The sequence below is a fragment of the Marmota monax genome, unplaced genomic scaffold, assembly GCF_021218885.2.
Source record: "Marmota monax isolate L192 unplaced genomic scaffold, Marmota_monax_Labrador192_F-V1.1 WCK01_AAM20220418_F8-fsc00154, whole genome shotgun sequence".
Classification (NCBI taxonomy): Eukaryota; Metazoa; Chordata; class Mammalia; order Rodentia; family Sciuridae; genus Marmota; species Marmota monax.
Window position 1 is genome coordinate 2,732,419 of NW_026691933.1, and position 17,050 is coordinate 2,749,468.

The following is a 17,050-nucleotide window of genomic DNA, read 5'->3' on the forward strand; positions in this document are numbered from 1 at the left end:
CTCCCAAATAAAGAAATGCTGGCTTTCACCGTATTATTTTAATGAGTTACTCCCACACTGGCCTCTGAGTGAGAAAAGAGAAGGATCAGAGGGCAAATCGAGAATTCAAGGGCCCCTTTCAAGCTGGTCTGGAGGTGACTCTTTTATTCCTGTCTTTTTCAGGTCCACAGCCCAACATCAGGCAAAATTAGGTGTATAGACCAGCAGAGGGCAAACATGCAGTTCTTTTTATAAAGCTGTGGCCTCTGACGTTTGGGACATTTCAACTGGAAATATTTCTCCATGAAATCATCAAATAAGAGAACTAGAGAATTCTGTTGCTCTTGGTGCTTGTAACAGGTAAGTGTGAAATCAATTTTTAAAATAGACAAGTAAATCTAAAATGTTGCAGCATAGTGATAAAATGATGGAATTCTGTACCTCTAGCATGGGTTCAAAGTGAGGTATATAGAGTTACAATGAAAAAAAAAAAAAACTGCCTTGTCCACCCAGAGTTCTATCTACGGAGACAATATGATTCAAAGTCAAAGGCAAAAAAATGGCAGCTCTCAACTATGAGATATAAAGGAGGCTGATTAGAGCATCCCTGACTTTCAAGGTTGTATTATTGGGAATGTGTGCTTCTGACCATAATGCATTCCAGGCTGGGGGAATCAGAGATAGAACCCTGAACTGCAGCTGTCCTTATGGAAACTCAGAACATTTGAAGCAAGATGAACAACTGTGCACATTTCATCGAATCCCTTTATTTTTTCCAAGAGGAAACAGAAGGTCTGAAGAATAATGCAATTAGTAAGAGGATAACACTGGCATTAGCCCTCAAATCTTGTGGCTGTAACATGATTTATCTCACTTGAAAGGCTGCAAATTTATCTTTAGTAGAGTAAATATGGTTCACAGGTATATCTCATTTGGCTCATAAAATGAATTTTCAAAAACAGTTCTAAATGGTTGTCTTGAAGAATTATAAGGCATGGTCACGTGAGCCCACATACATACATGGTGGCAAACAGCTGGAGTTCCAGTGTTCTCTGCTCCTTGTAGGGAGACATGTATACTGTGATATGCCACACTCCTCACCATTCCCTAATGTCTCCTTGACTGTGAAGCCATGAGTAATTTAGAATGTTATCATTGTGCTTATGCAGACACACATCTTAACTGTCCCTTTCACTCATTACTCTTATTTTTCTGGGCTATCTACAAATTTGATTCTGCAATCCCTGCCTTACCACTTATTGCTTCTGTTTTCCTACTTAGTAAAACCATTCATGATAATTTCCACAAAGGGAAAACAGAGATGACATACCTTTGATCCTATAGTGACAATGTGGATAATTTGGAGACATTTATACATTTACACAAGCTAGTACAAGATGCTGGTTCATTTTATCCACTTCTACATAAGACTTAATTTTTTTCATTTGTTAAAAGTATACATTGCAAAAGTCCTACTTTTTGTATTTCAATATTTTGAAGTACAGAGATAGCCATTTTAACATCCCCCATCCATTTCTGCTTAGTAAAGAGTGGCCTCCCCCAGTACTCCCTCCTGAACTTTCTCCTGATACCTTGAGAAGCTAGTATTAAAATCATATGAAGAAAATATGATAGACACCTTTGCTTACCCCCAAACTTGCACATGAATTTTATAGTAGCATTATTTATAATGGACGCAAAAACAGAAACAATCTAAATCTCCATCAAATCATGAATGGATAAGTGAAATGTTTTATTTCTGTACAATGGGATATTACTTGGCAGTTTAAAAAATGAACTGTGAAATATACTACAGCACAAATAAACCCACAAAATATTATGGCAAGTAGAAGAAACCAGTCGCAAACCACCACATATTTATCGTGTGACTCTGTTTATATGAAATACCCAAAACTGGCAAATTCCATAGAGACAGAAAATAGACCAGTGCCAGCCAGAGCTGGGGAGATTGTGGGGAGATAGAAAAAGACTGCTGCTGGGCCTGAGGTTTCTTTCTGGGGTGGTGAAAATGTCCTAAAATATTGTCTTGGTCATACAGTTCTGTGAATATATTAAAACCCTCTGACTAGTATGAGCAAATGAATGTATGATGTGTAAATGGTATCTTTAAAAGTCTATTCCTTTTAACAAAAAGTAAAATATAATACGTCTTTTGAAGTTGGAAAAGGGAAACTGCTCTTCTGTGACAAACTGCTAGGTCCCAGGCAGCCTCTGATGTCCATTTCATAGGTGAAGAAATAAAGGCTTACAGGGATGAGGCTGCTTTCCTCGTCCTGTGCTAAGCTCAGATTTGAACCAGGTCTGACTTCTAAATCTTCCTCATTCTGCTGCTTCCAAGCATTTTCTCCTTCTCCAAAAAACAAGTAAAGCAAAAAGTAAAGACTTTTCTATCTGTTCCTTATGGCTGCATGGGACTATTTAATTATGAGCAGGAACAATCTTTTCTAAAAAGTTCACCTGAGACAGGCCATCTGATTCAAATCTTTTGAAAGTCAAGCGGGGCCTTTTCCCGTGAAAGGTGACATGTGTCCTGTTCTAAATGCAGAACTAGATTCACTTAAACCACTTCTTTGCCTGCTCCCTGTTGGGATTTTCTCACTTACCCAACATCCTCCTTGAACTCTCCTCTGCTCATTACTTCATTCCATATTAGACTAAAACATTGCCTAATGGACCTCTCCCTCCCCTTCCCACCCCTGCATCTGTAAAGCAGCACCAGGTAGCAGTGAACTTGTTTATGACCTCCTAATTCCATTGCTATGCGTGTCTCTAATCATTACCATCAAAGAGTGCTTATAAATGAATTCTTATGGACAAATTCCTCAACTAAGCATTCAGAACACAGGCACGTAGCAGCAGCATTTAAGAGGTTATAGCAAAAGCACAGATCATTTAGGAGTGCAGGTAAGGTGGAGTGAAGGGAGACAGATTCAAACAGAATTCATGCTCCTTGTCTTAAATGAGGATCACAGAGCCATTTAGGGGTGCGCAGCTGGCATAGAGCATCTGGGATGCAATCCATGTCCAAGCCATAGGCTCAGAGAGAGGCCACGTTCACTCACATCACAACCCATCTTCCTCCCAGCCAGGCTCCAGAGCTTACCTCTAGGGAAGCAAGAGCCAAGTGCACTGCGTGACCTCAGCTGGGTCACAAGAACCACTGCAGCCGCTTCCAGCCTTGCCTCTCCGATCCGACGGCCACAGTCAGCCCTTACTTCCTTCTTTGCAAAGAGCCAGTGTGCTTCCTCCTGCCTGTCAATATTTAACTACCCTGTCAAGTTACATTACATCACCTGCACTAAATCCCACCCCAGCGCCTATAAGACAGTGTGCCTATTCAATTCAGCTCTACCAGCCTTGATCCAGTGCCTTGAGTTCATTCATTTCTTTCACCTATTGCACTGGGGATATGGAAATAAAAGATTCACTCCCTGCAGTCTCCTGAGGAAACAAAATAAAGTGGCATGTGCTATCATGCTGGAGCATAGTGCCAGGGAACCCCTTCTTAGCTGATTAGGGGAGATTGGATGTGTGACACCAGAGAATTCCAGAAGATGGTGACACAGTGACATCTTTAATGAGCCAGATTACATCTGGGAAAACAAAGGATGATGAGTACATGACCTCTGTCTTCAAGGAGCCTAAGACTCAACACAGATTGCTCCATTTTTCTATAGACTGGCAGGATTGCTAAATGCAAGATGCAGAGTAGTAAACTAAAGAGAACAGTCATTTGTCATTTTTTTCAAGATAGATCATTAGCTATGTCTGAAAATGAACATCTGAACAAAGATGTCTCACCAGTGCAAGTTGGCTCTATCCTGTAAACCCTTTGGGGCTGCACATTCAGGTGACTCACCAGAGCACTGAAACAGCAGAAAAACCTGATGATTAAAGAAATTGCCTCTGACCCATTTTCAGGACCAGGGAAAGAAGAACACAGGTGGTAGAGTAACATTCTTCTCTGGTCAAAGCGGTTACTTTGAGACAAACAGGTTTGGCCAAAGGTAAACAGGGATCTCCCGAATATTCTCCTTATCTCACTATGACTTTTCCAACATTACATTTCCTGACACTTAATGAACTATTGTTGGCTTTTTAAAAAGAATGTAGAAAGACTGGCTGAGCCACTGGACAGTATTGAATTGTGATCAGAAACCTCAGAAGCTATGCACTTTGTAATTCTTTTCCCCCCAAAGTTTGAATTGACCACCCCAGCCCTGTTCTCAAATGTACCCACACAATCCCTTTTCGCCCCAAACTTCCCTCAGCTTCATGCTCCAGAGAACAAAGACTCCCATTTATGTGTGAACATTCAAAGGACCCCACCACTGGGGAGGCCAAGAGGCTGCCATGGAAAGTACTGGGTATATTTGAATTGCAAAACACGGCCTGGGGATCTCAATACATCTAATTTGGGACAGGTTCCAAGCTCAGGAGCCTCTCTGCATGGAAGCAGCTCTATTAGTTTCTCAGGCAATTTTCCAGTTCCACATGCATACTTCCCCAAGTGTTTCCAAGGCCAATGTTTACAGTCTGTTGCAATATTTTACTACAAGGTATTTAGGGTTTTGACAAATACCAACTGACATTGCCACCATTCCCGTGAAAACTGATGACCCGTGCCTAATGCCTACTACTTGGTTGTGGCTCAAGACATTTTCAAGTCAGTCAGTAATTATAAACAGAGCGCCACTCCTGAGCTGTCCTTCAAATCCTAGAAGCACAGTTTGATTTCAGCCCATTAGTAAGTCCTCATTGAATGTCGAATCATCACAAAACCCAAGTTTTACCACATACGCGCATGTTCCTTTGTCAAACAAAGACATTAAAAGAACTTTCTTGCTTAACAACACATAACACAGTTGGCATTAAGGATATTATACATTATTAATGGAACAATTGCTACTACTAATTGCCAAATGCCCAGGGATTTCTGGATCCAATTAGAGTGGACTTGAGTCATTATTCTTGCGATGTGGCTAGAAGGATGAGGTGTTTTATGATCTCTGTTTTTTTTTTTTCTTTTTAAGGCAATTTTGGTATATTTTAGCACATGTGCATTATATTTTTCAAATATCATGAATATCTTCACTGGTAAGATAACCATCAGCCCACAAAAAATAACCAGCAAATGGAACTAATGGTTCCGGAAGTTAACCATGAGGAACCTTAGCTTTTACAAGAGAATATTAAAATGTATTCTTTTTATCTCTTGGGAACCCAGCTTCACAGAATAAAAGAAAGGCAGGGCTTTTGTTTGCTTAGTTTTGTTTGTCAGTTTTTAATAAATCTTTAAGAGAAGTTGTGCAGCAAAGCATTGCCCACAAGCCAATTCAATAAATATTCTGCTCTTTTAGAGAGCAGGTGACATTGGGTGCTCATCGCAGAGGAAAAAATATAAAAAAAAAACTTGAAGCCTCAGTTAATGTGACTCTGGGCACATCACGGAAGCCCTGTGATTGGGGTCTAAACCATTCTACCCACCTTTTCTGAGAAACGAGTAAGGAAAAGTGATGGTTTGAGGCAGTTTCAGGAAGGACCGGCCCCTTTAAAAGAGTCACTTCAGGAGCCTAATACTGGTCTAGGTCAGTGAAGAGTCCTTGTAATACTGCTAACTGTCCCAGATTGCTCAGAACTCGGGGGTTTTCTAAGAAGTGAGACTTTCAGTGGTAATACCAAGCAAGTCCCCAAGATGGTCACTCAACTTGCAAGCACTACAGTTCATGTCAGAACCCACTCTTGGGAACTGACTGCATTTTATATCATGAATTACTTTGCATCTTGTCTGAGTTAACCAATCCTGACCCTTAGAATCCAGTTGACTTTTTGAAACAGATGTCAGGCCAGGCTTACTAAATAATATGGGTTTTCAAGGTAGGTGAAATGTTAGATATAAAAAATGAAATGAGGGGCTGGGGTTGTGGCTCAGTGGTAGAGCGCGCACCTAATGTGGGTGAGGCACTGGGTTTGATCCTCAGAACCACAAAAAAATAAAGGCATTGTGTTGTATCCATCTACACCTAAAAAATAAATATTGAAATTAAAAAAAATAAAGGCATTTGTCTACCTACAACCAAAAAAAAATTAAAAAAAAAAAAGAGAAATGAGGGACTACAGATGTTCTTCAGTAGTAGAACAATTACATGGCATGTATGGGGCCCTGGGTTCAAACCCTTACCCACACCAATAAAAAAGAAATGAGTCCATAGAATATAGATTTAAATTTGTGATTTATAAACTGAATCTAAAACAAACTTTACAAAAAGTGTAGAAGGTCTTTATAGTCTTATTCATAACTCTCAGTGTTTTCAGTAGGACAGGCAATATTGGCACCAGGAACTTGCTATAAATATATAAGCCTGTCTTCCCCAGACCTCCTGAATCAGAATTCACATTTCTAGAATATCTCCGGAGACTCTGAGACAGACGACAGTTTGCAAAGCCCTGTTTCAGAATTTACTTAAGCCTGCAGGAAGAGAGAACAAGACTCCACAAAATGTTTGAAAAAGTTTTGAAGATAAAAACATTCTTGCAATTTAAAACGTTTTGACAAAGAAAATGAAAGGCATTATTGTAATGAACATTTTTCCGGGCCTCATAAATTTTAACTTTCGAGTTGAGGAGCCATAAAATATAGTTAAACTCTAAATGAGGCCAGTGATTAGATGGTTTTCCTACAAGAAAGCCTTGCAGAAGGCCAGGATCCACTTTAAAGGATAGAGCTGGGCTAGGGGACTGGTGTGTGTGTGTGTGTGTGTGTATGTGTGTGTGTGTCAGATTCCCCTATATGCATGTGGCTTGGTCTCCATTTTCTGCTCCAAATGGTCTCCTGATTAGAGGACCAAACTGTGAGTGGCACTTAGGTTTTCAATTTTCCATCTGAAATATTGTTGATAGGTGAAGAATGGAGTAAGAGCAAGTTTCTGATATATGAATCTGGAATCCCAGAATTGAGAGATCTAACAAATACATACATGGATCGGGGATGTGGAGATAAACGTACTCTCATACGTTGCTGGTGGCATTGAAAATTCATGCAAGCACTATGGAAAGCTGTATGGAGATTCCTCAGAAAACTTTAAATGGAAACATCATTTGACCCAGTTTTCCCACTCCATCTATACCCAAAGGACTTAAAATCAGCAGTGATGCAGCCACATCTATGTTTAACAGCAGCTCAAATTGCAATAGTCAAGTTATGAAACCAACCTAGGTGTCCTTAAATAGATGAATGAATAAAGAAATTGTGATATATATATATACAAAATATATACACAATATATATTACTCAGCCATAAAGAAGAATGAAATTATGGCATTTGCTGGTAAATGGATGGAACTAAAGAATATCATGCTAAGTGAAATAAGCCAGTCCCAAAAAACCAAAGGTCGAATGTTCTCTCTGATATTTGGATGCTAACCCACAGGGAGGGTGCACAGAGGAAGAATAGAAGTCAGTTGGATTAGACAAAGGGGAATCAAGGGAAGGGAGGAAGGATGGGAATTGGAAGAAGAGTAGAGTTAATCAGGCATGACTTTCCTGGACTGGTATTTGAATATATGACCAGGGTAACACTCCATTATGTACAACCACAAGAACAGGATCCTAATTAGAATAATTTATATGCCATGTATGTATAATATGCCCAAATACATTTTTGCCATTTATATCTAAAAAGAACAAATAAATTTAAAAAAATGCATGACAACAGAAAATGACTATGAATGTGGCCACCAAGAAAACACTGACAATTTTCTAAAGTAACTGAGGAAAGAGAAAAAAAAATATATGTATATATATATATATATGTATATATATATGTATATATATATATATACATATATATATACATATATATATGTATATATATATATATATAGTGCTTTTAAGTGAAAAAAATAATCTAACTAAACTAAAAAAATATGGGGCATAAGTAATGTAGACATATAAGTAAGGTGGACATATGTAACAATCCAAAACAACTCATATCAAAATTGGGATATCGCTAAACTGAAAAGGAAATACAGAACTTTAAATGCTTTTCTTTAGAATAGGAAGATTTAAAACAAATCAACCAAATATTCAATGTTATTAAACTATTCCAAAAATTAGAGGAAGAGAGAATACTTCCAAATTCATTTAATGAGGTCAACATCACTCTGACACCAAAGCCAGAAAAATATAGTACAAGAAAACTACAGGCTATCTCTGATAAACACAGATGGAACATCCTCAACAAAACTCTAGCAAACTGAATTCAACAGCAAATCATAAAGATTACCAACCAAGTGTTGATTTAAACCCAGATGCAAACCGATGAATGAGATGTACCACATTAACAGAATAAAAGATTAAATGACATCACCATTTCCATAGATGCAGAAACAAGCATTAGACAAAGTTCAACATCCTTTCTTAATGAACACTCTCAAAAATTTAGCATTAATGTACCTCCACATAAGAAAGTGCATTTAGGAAAAGCACATAGCTAACATCATCATCATCAATGCTGAAAACCAAGAGCTCTCCATCTATATTATACCAGCTATAAGTCAAGAATGCCCACTCTCACCACTTCTACTCAACACAGTAGGAATGTCAGCAAGAACAATTAGACATGAAGAAAAAAAAATCAGAAAAATATAGGGTTATCCTACAGTTTCCTTACTAGTACTTATCAAAGCTGCTAAGGTCATAGGAAATAAGTCTGAGAAATTGTCATAGCCAGGAGAAGTATAATAAAAATGTGACTAAGGGAAAATGCAGTAGCCTTTACTAAGGCAGCAGATTCAAATACCCAAATCTAATAAAACTAGCACAGAGAAAGAAACTCCAATTTCCTTTATAAAATTAAATGTAAATATTTTAAATAGAATGTTAGCAAATTATATTCAGACTTCTAGTAAAATCACACCATGCTGTGACCATGCATAGCTAATTATAGCTATGTAAAAATGAAGTAACATTTTAAAAACGTATCAATTGAATATATTATCTGTATAATATATTAAGGCAACTGAGAATAAAATAAAATTTAAAAATTGTCATGCTTATTTATACTATATAGTTAAAAAATTAAAAGAAAAATTCTGATACACATAGGGATAATTTTATCAAGAGGGTTCATAGAAAACCTATATGAAGAAAGTCTTAAGATTTACATATGAATGAATGGTAGAAATATATTGTATATCTGGATATTGGTAATATCATTAAAAATGATACTATTATTATTAAAGTATTATTAAAAATGACATAATTCTAAAAAGAATTACAGAGAGATTATATTGTGAAATTGGGACATAGGCAAAAATCACTCTAAATGACATAAGAAAGAATGTATATGCAAGAATATTCATTCCAAAAGCTTTAAGGAAGCTTTGTGCTACAAAATATCAAAACATTCCTAAAATACTATAACCAAAATAGTAGGCTAATTGCTGCTAGCATGGGCACGAATAAATTATTGGCACAGACTAGAAAGTCCAGACAGTGTTGTAAACTTAATTATGGCAATTTTAATAAAGTTTTCATACAATGAATACTCCATATGAAAAAATACATTTTAATCAGCAAATTGCATTATTTAGTAAATCATTTTAGGATATTTGCTTTGTAAGTGGAAGAAAAGTCTATTAATATCCTATTTCACACAATGTACACAAAAAAACTTAAGACATTTAAGTTACAGATATTTTTAAAAACCTGAAAAACAAGAGTGTATGTGACAACGTATTAAATTGTCTTATAAATGCAGAGTAAAGGAGACAAGATATTAAACTCAGAAGCTATAAAAAGACAATTGGATATAATTTACATAAAACTAATAACATAGCAAAAACATCATGAACTAAGCCAAACAACCCAAGAAAATATTGCTGACTCCTTTAAGAAACAAAAATCTAGTATTCCAACTCCTAAGATAGTTCTTTCAAACTATTTAGAATAAAGACTATAAAAAATGGGTAAAGAATATGAACATGCAGTTCATCAAAGATTGAACCTGGTTAATATATATCTGAAAATAAAGGCTTATCATCTGGAAATGAAATAAAACTGTGACATATTAGATAGACAAAAATTATAAAAACTGAAAGCATCCAAATGTTATTAAGGTATGTTGGGAACTAGATAATCTTACTGTTGGAAAAGGAATAAATTACATTTGCTACAAATTAATTTAGCAACGTCTGTGAAAATTTTGAATCTACATATGTGATTCAATTAGCAATTATAGGGATCTCAAAAGGGATTTAGGAATCCTATGAATACAAATGCAAGACTACACAGACTTTCTTTAACAGGGTGTCTGTGACAGGACACCAAGGGTCCTCACCCAACACTGGAAACCTTCTAATGACCATCTGTGGAACAACAGTTGCAAAGATTCTGCCATTTGGAATATCATGCAGAAGTTACAAAGTGCGGCAAGTCTTTGTATATTGTATCTGAAAGATATTCATGATGAGATGCCAACTCAACAGCAAGTAAGATAAAAGTCCTAAAAAGTATTGAATGATTTGTAAAATTAAAGCAGAGTCTCTGTGTATATGTGCCTGTGTGTTCATACAAGAATATAAAATGACTGAATTTGTCCTATCTTTGTGTCCTTAGGCAGATGGAATAATAGGGTGGGTGGCAGTCAGGAGGGAGAGAAGATTGTTTTTTTTTTTTTTTTTTTTTTTTTTCTTTTTCTTTCTGCAGGCCTTAATTACTTATTTATTTTTTGGAATGCAGGTACCAGGGATTGAACCCAGGGTGCTTTACTACTGAGCCACATCCCCAACCCTTGTTGTTTATTAATTGTAGACAGTGTCTTGCTAAGTTGCTAAAGTTGGTCTTGAACTTGCTCAGCCTCCTGAGCTGCTGGGATTACACACAGGTGCCATGGCACCAGGCTAGGCCTTCATTATTTAAACTGATATCATTAGGAAGCTGAAGATTCTGGGTTTTTTCACTGACCTTGGAAACCATACACTAGGAGAAAGGCAGAACAAGGGAGAGAAACTAAGTATTTTCTGTCTATACAATGTTTTGAATTTTCATGGAAATAAAGCTTCATTTTTAGGGTCATCTTTCCAAAATTCACGGAATTGGAACATTGTTGAGATATCCAAATCTGTTGAGATGCCCAAGTGCCAATGAAACAGCTGGGAAACTGATCCTGCATTTGAGAGACCCTCAGAATATCAACATGATAATTCCCTTTGAAAGCGAATATCCACAAAATTTCTTCTGCCAAGCTAATCGGTCATACCTTCCAGGTTTCTTATATTTAAACTGGCTATCTCTAATTGTCTTCAAATATGTAATCTGCTTCCTGCACAGAATTAATTACTGTATGTTGATGAGACATTTTTACCACCACCCACTCTGGTGCTTTAGATGAGCAAGAGGACAGAGGTGGAGACATCCATCTCCAGGGTTCACAGCTGGGACTTGTACTTAACTGTGTTTCTTAGATGTGGCCTGTTTGTTTCAGGGACTCATTCTTAGAGAAAACATCCTGAAGAGATTGAAAAAGCAGAAGAGACCTCTGCAGTCAGTAGCATGCCTGTGTGACTTTTGACTACCTGTATAGACACAAAAGTACAGAAATTCAGGATCTGATGATTAGGGAGTGGCTACTGGATAGCAGACCAAGGTTTGTATTTTATGCACTTGCAGGAGGTATATTTTATCTTATTGTTAGCAAACATATCTATACTTCCAAAGCAAACACTTCTTCATGATACTATTCTGAGGGATAAGGCTAATGCTAACAAAGAAGTAAGGATTAGCATGTTTCTTCTACCACTAAAACAGTTATGTTGATATGAAGAAAAGAATAGAATCTATTTATGTGAAAATAAAAGTCCAAGAACCCAAATGTGTAGATAACTTAGGGATTTGTAACTTTGTAAAATTGTCCACTCAAGAGAGGATCTTGTTTAGAAGAACATTTGTTTCTCTCTGAAATAGCCACATTGACCAAACATGTGGATCAGGTAAATACCCAAATCATGGAATCTATCACCACCTTATTTTTTAACCTTTGCTTCAACATTCTCAAATTAGGTCAAAAGCAAAATTTCTTTAAGTGCCTAATGTTCCTTTTTCACAGCAAGACCTCATTAAACTTTGAAGAGGGAACATCAGAGAGTTTACAATTGGACCACGGAACTAATACTACCCCATTATCTGTATCATGCAACAAACTTAGCATCATTATAGTTTCATGAGATACCATAAAGATTCCTCATTAATTATACATATTCTGTTTCTAGCTTGCAGGATTAAAAAAAAAGACAAGAAAAAAGCAGAGATGTTGTTAGGTCAAAAAGTCTCAGTTGAACTTAAAATGTTGGCCGTCAGAAGTCCTGTTAGATCTGACCACTATAGTCACAAGAATCATTAGACCATCTCTGAAGTGTTCTGGGAGCTCCTCCCCTCCTACAGGTTGCTCTAACGTTCCCATGGCCTATTGTTGCTATTAGATAAATGCAACATCAAGCCTGTCTACCCTGCACCCTGACTGACTCAGCTCCAAATACAAGTTTTTCAAGTTGCTTGTTTAACACAGGTCTTAAACAACAAACTGGTTCCCCTAAATACGTGGCTGCAAAGACAGCACATTAATTTCACTAATATCTAACTCTCTCCTGTAAGACTCTAAGCTCTATGGGCTCAGTAATAAATGATAATGATTTTGCTCATCAACATAGTTTCAGAAACTGGCACGTCGAAGACAATCAAGAAACATTTATGTGGAATGAATTCAATGACAAGAATCTCTACATTCTATGCATCTGCAAAATAAAATGGGAATATTATTGTTTCTTTAACCATTTCTGCTTTGCTGGTTCTTCAAGTTGCATTGTATTTTGTAGTATTTTAAACACTGTTGTGATGATGAATATCTTTATAGGATTTCACCATAGTTTAGATTCCCAATAGAAGAATTAATGGGTCAAAGAATTGGAACATTTTTATGGCTTTAATATAATTTTGGAATTCCTTCTGGAAAGGATACAGAATTTCACTGGCAAAGTGTGGGAGGATGAGTTTTACTACTTGCCTGTGAAAACCAGCTATTAATTTTTTTTCAACTGTGTAGATAACTTAGGAGAACAATGGAATGTTATTTAATATTTGTATTATATTACAAATTTGAATGCCTTTAATTTTGTTCACTGAACATTTTCTCTGTTTAATTAAATGCTGTGTCTATTTTCTTTTGGCCATCCATCAAGGAATGAACTGGTATGGCCCCTGTTCTCTGTATGAGAACCTTTTCCAGACACTTACAAAAACTTGGGTACCATAATTTGTGCGCCAGTTTGATTCCTTTCATTTTGAATACTTCTCAAAAGAATCACAGGAACCTTGAAAACTGGAGTTTGGGGAATATTTCAATTGGTCAGGAATCTCTCTATTAAATCAACTTATAATGACCAGGAGGCTCTCGGAAAGATTATTTACATGTGTGCTGATAAATATCTTTGGAGATTTTCACACTGGAGGAATTAGTGATTTATTTTGCTCAGAGGCAGGCCAGTTTTATGAGCCAATAAATAATAGGCTAAATAAGTCAGAGTCAGGGACCAGGCTACACAGAGAAATCCGACACCTACAAAAAGTTTCAGTGGTAATGGAATTAAAAGCTGTCACCAAATCCTGTTATCTGTTGGTTGGAAAAGTGCTCAACAAAACACTGATAGCCCAGAAGATAGAGAATTGAATGAAGGCCAAAAAAAAAAAAAAAAAAAGCCCTTTGAGTGAATGGCAGATTTAAGACAATAACTGAGTGATAAAATAAAATGTTCCCCAGAAACCCAAGTCTAAATAAAATTGCTTCTGTAAGTGCTTTGGGGATACAGGTTCATCTAACTTCTTTACGTTCCTAAGGCTCAAGGATGTTTGGTTTGGGGAGTGGACACATTGGGGATGTGTAGATAATATGACAACTCGTGATGGGGTGCAAGGTAGAATGGGATTTGTGTGTCCAATCTAGGTTGTTATGATTGTGTAAATATTTATAAATGAACTCTAAAACAAAGCATTCTCTTATTGTTCTATACTCACTGCTTACATACTCAGAGTAAAAGAGAGATTCCAAGAATACCCATGAAGATATTTTAGATGGAGAGGTCAAAAAAAAAAAAATCTCAATGATAAGCTAAGATATATTTGGTGAGCTAAATGTTTACCTCTTCCTTCCTTTCTATTTGGCTGGGTGATGCTTGATAAGAGAAAAGCTACTTATCTTAAAAATGCTCATTAACATAGAGAGAACTAAATGTTAAATGCAGATAAACCAATAACCACATTCTATAAATAATTCCAAAGGGAGTTTTCTTTCTGTCTCCTGTCCGAGATCATAACTGAGTGGAGGAAGTAAAGCACAATGGTTAAGAACACGGACTGGATCTAGAGAGCCTGGTTCCAACCCAGGTCACTGCCTTTCTGAGTTATATGATTTGGGTTGTGTCATTAAACTCTATATGCATCGGTTTCCTCATCTAAAAAATGGGGCTGATAATGATAACAGCTATCTCACAGTGCAGTTGTAAAAATGGATTTAAGGATGGGAAAAATACTTGAGAATGGTGTGCGCAACACAGCACCATGCATTTTCTATTATGAGGTTATGATCACCTTGAGAGTCCTAACTTTATAACTATTTCCCAGTATCCGACATCCCTTGAGCACACAGTAGGTGATTAATAAACAATTGCTGAATGAACATTTGACTATAAATGATTTTCTCCTAGGATTCTCTCTTCTTTACCCCCCACTATAGTCCTTTAAAGGACAACATTTTTCTCGTGTCTCCAAAGCATGACTTAATTCAACACAGGACTGACAGACCCAGTTCCAAGGTGCAAGAGCTTGTACACGGGGACACATCAGCAGAATGAATAATGACAGAGTATGAACAGTATTAGTCAAAAGCTAGCAGGGAGAACTACTGGAGACAAGCAAGAGTCTTAACATAAATCCAAATGCTTTGAATTTTGTGCAAGTATTATTTGCTGGGCATAGCCCTGGCCTGCCCTTCTCTTCTTGGCCGATAAGACCATGACGATTACACCATCTGGGAAGAGTCAAGATTATGTAGTGATTCTGATCTCATCCCTGATTACTCCTTTATTCACATGGGGCTTGGGGAGTGGGTGGGAATGTTTCAGGGGAAGATTTTCAAATGACACAGATTCACTAATAAAATGCCCAGAAGTTGATTTAGCCTACTTAATCTCCACAACATCTGAAACAAGACAATATCTGTAATGACTTCTTATCCTGCAAAATCCCAGAGGCGTTAAAATTTTCTTTTTTTAATCCATGTACTTAGAAGTCATATCACTCACCATAGGAATGCAGTTTTTGTTTCTGGAGTTAAAGAGAGCAATGTTTTAAATAGGTACCGCAAGATGATAGGATGACTAGACACACAGATCACATCTTTGAAATGGAGACAGACAGCCTCTGCAGGGACTGGCATCCTCATTTCCTCCTTGGACAACAACGGGGTAAATAAGAGGACAGGCAATAGAACAAGTGAATTATTCAGTGAACAAACGATGCTAGAGATGGTCCTCACTCATCTTCTTGTGTAAAATAGCTACTCTTCACGAATCCTTTAGTTCAAATGGAGCAGCAAGTTGAACATCCCTAATTGGAAAATCTGAGAAATTGAAAATACTCCAAAATCTGAAATTTTCGAGCACATTTTGACCTCATGTAACAGTTTACAATCTAAATGCAGGTACACTAAAAATATTTTATGAAATTACATTCAGGCTATGTGTACAAGGTATATACAAACCATAAATAAATTTTGTGTGTAGTCTTGAAAGAGTCCCAAGACATAGTATTTTACACACACACACACACGTATCCCCATATCTGAAAAATACCCCAAATCAAAACACTTGTGGTCCCAAACATTTTGGGTAAAGGATACTCAACATTATGACCACCCACTCAGCCCTCCAAGCAGGGAACGGTTCCTGCAGTTCCCCCCCTTTACCCTGTACATGCATTTGATGATCAGTGCCTGCCATATTTACCTTCCTTTTTATTTTCAAATTCAGCCCTGTACCCCAGTTACTACTGTGTACCCCAAATTATCATCCTTTCTCTCCTGTACGTCAACAAACATTCTTTTAGTTCAAGGGTTTTTAGGCAGACATCACAATCCCATGGGGAGTTTAAACATGACCAGTGCCTGGACCCCATGCTCCCAAGAGATATGGTTTGATGGAGGCTGAGGAGAGGCCCAGGCGTTGATATTTTTTAAAGCTCCCCTCATGACTTCTGTAGGGTCAGACTTGGGAATGGGTCTTGTGGGTCAACTTTCTGTCTTGCCCCTACCATGGCCAGACCCTAGAGAAGAAACAGAAATCCTGTGAGGTGAATTTTTTCAAACGAATCTCCCAGGGGCAGGGATTTGGTCTGGTCTTGACCCAGGTATTCTCATACACTGTTGGTGGGACTGCAAATTGGTGCAACCACTATGGAAAGCAGTATGGAGATTCCTCAGAAAACTTGGAATGGAACCGCCATTTGACTCAGTTATCCCACTCCTCCATCTACACCCAAAGGATTTAAAATCAGCATATTAGAGTGACACAGCCACATCAATGGTTTATTGCTATAAACATTGTTCAATTCACAGTAGCCAAGCTATGGAACCAACCTAAGTATCCTTCAACAGATGACTAGATAAAGAAAATGTGGCACACACACACACACACACACACATAGGAATATTACTCAGCCATAAAGAATGAAATCATGGCATTTGCCAGCAAATGGATGGAACTGGAGAATATCCTGATATCATGTTAGTTGAAACAAGCCAGTGCCCCAAAACCCAAGGCTAACTATTCTCTCTGATATGTGGATGCTGATTGGAGAGGGGAAGAATAGAAATCCACTGGATTAGACAAAGGGGAATGAATGGAAGGGGGATGGGAATTCAAAGGACAGTAGAATTAACTGGACATAGCTTTCCTATACTTGCATTTGAATTCATGGCCAGTGTAACTTAGCATCATGTGC

At 37.3% G+C, this 17,050-nt stretch overlaps 1 protein-coding gene across 7 annotated transcripts in view; it reads right to left on the minus strand.

The window, feature by feature from the left end:
• The window catches only part of Nckap5 (NCK associated protein 5), a 969,537-nt gene that overhangs the window by 738,120 nt on the left and 214,367 nt on the right, over window positions 1-17,050 (minus strand). Inside the window, exon 1 of one of the 7 annotated variants that reach the window (XM_046447950.2) lies at window positions 3,104-7,727. The exons of the other annotated variants lie outside the window; for them this stretch is intronic. The gene's annotated coding sequence lies outside the window, so the exon portion shown is untranslated. Of the gene's footprint in view, window positions 1-3,103; window positions 7,728-17,050 lie in introns of those variants that run through there. 7 annotated transcript variants of the gene reach the window in all.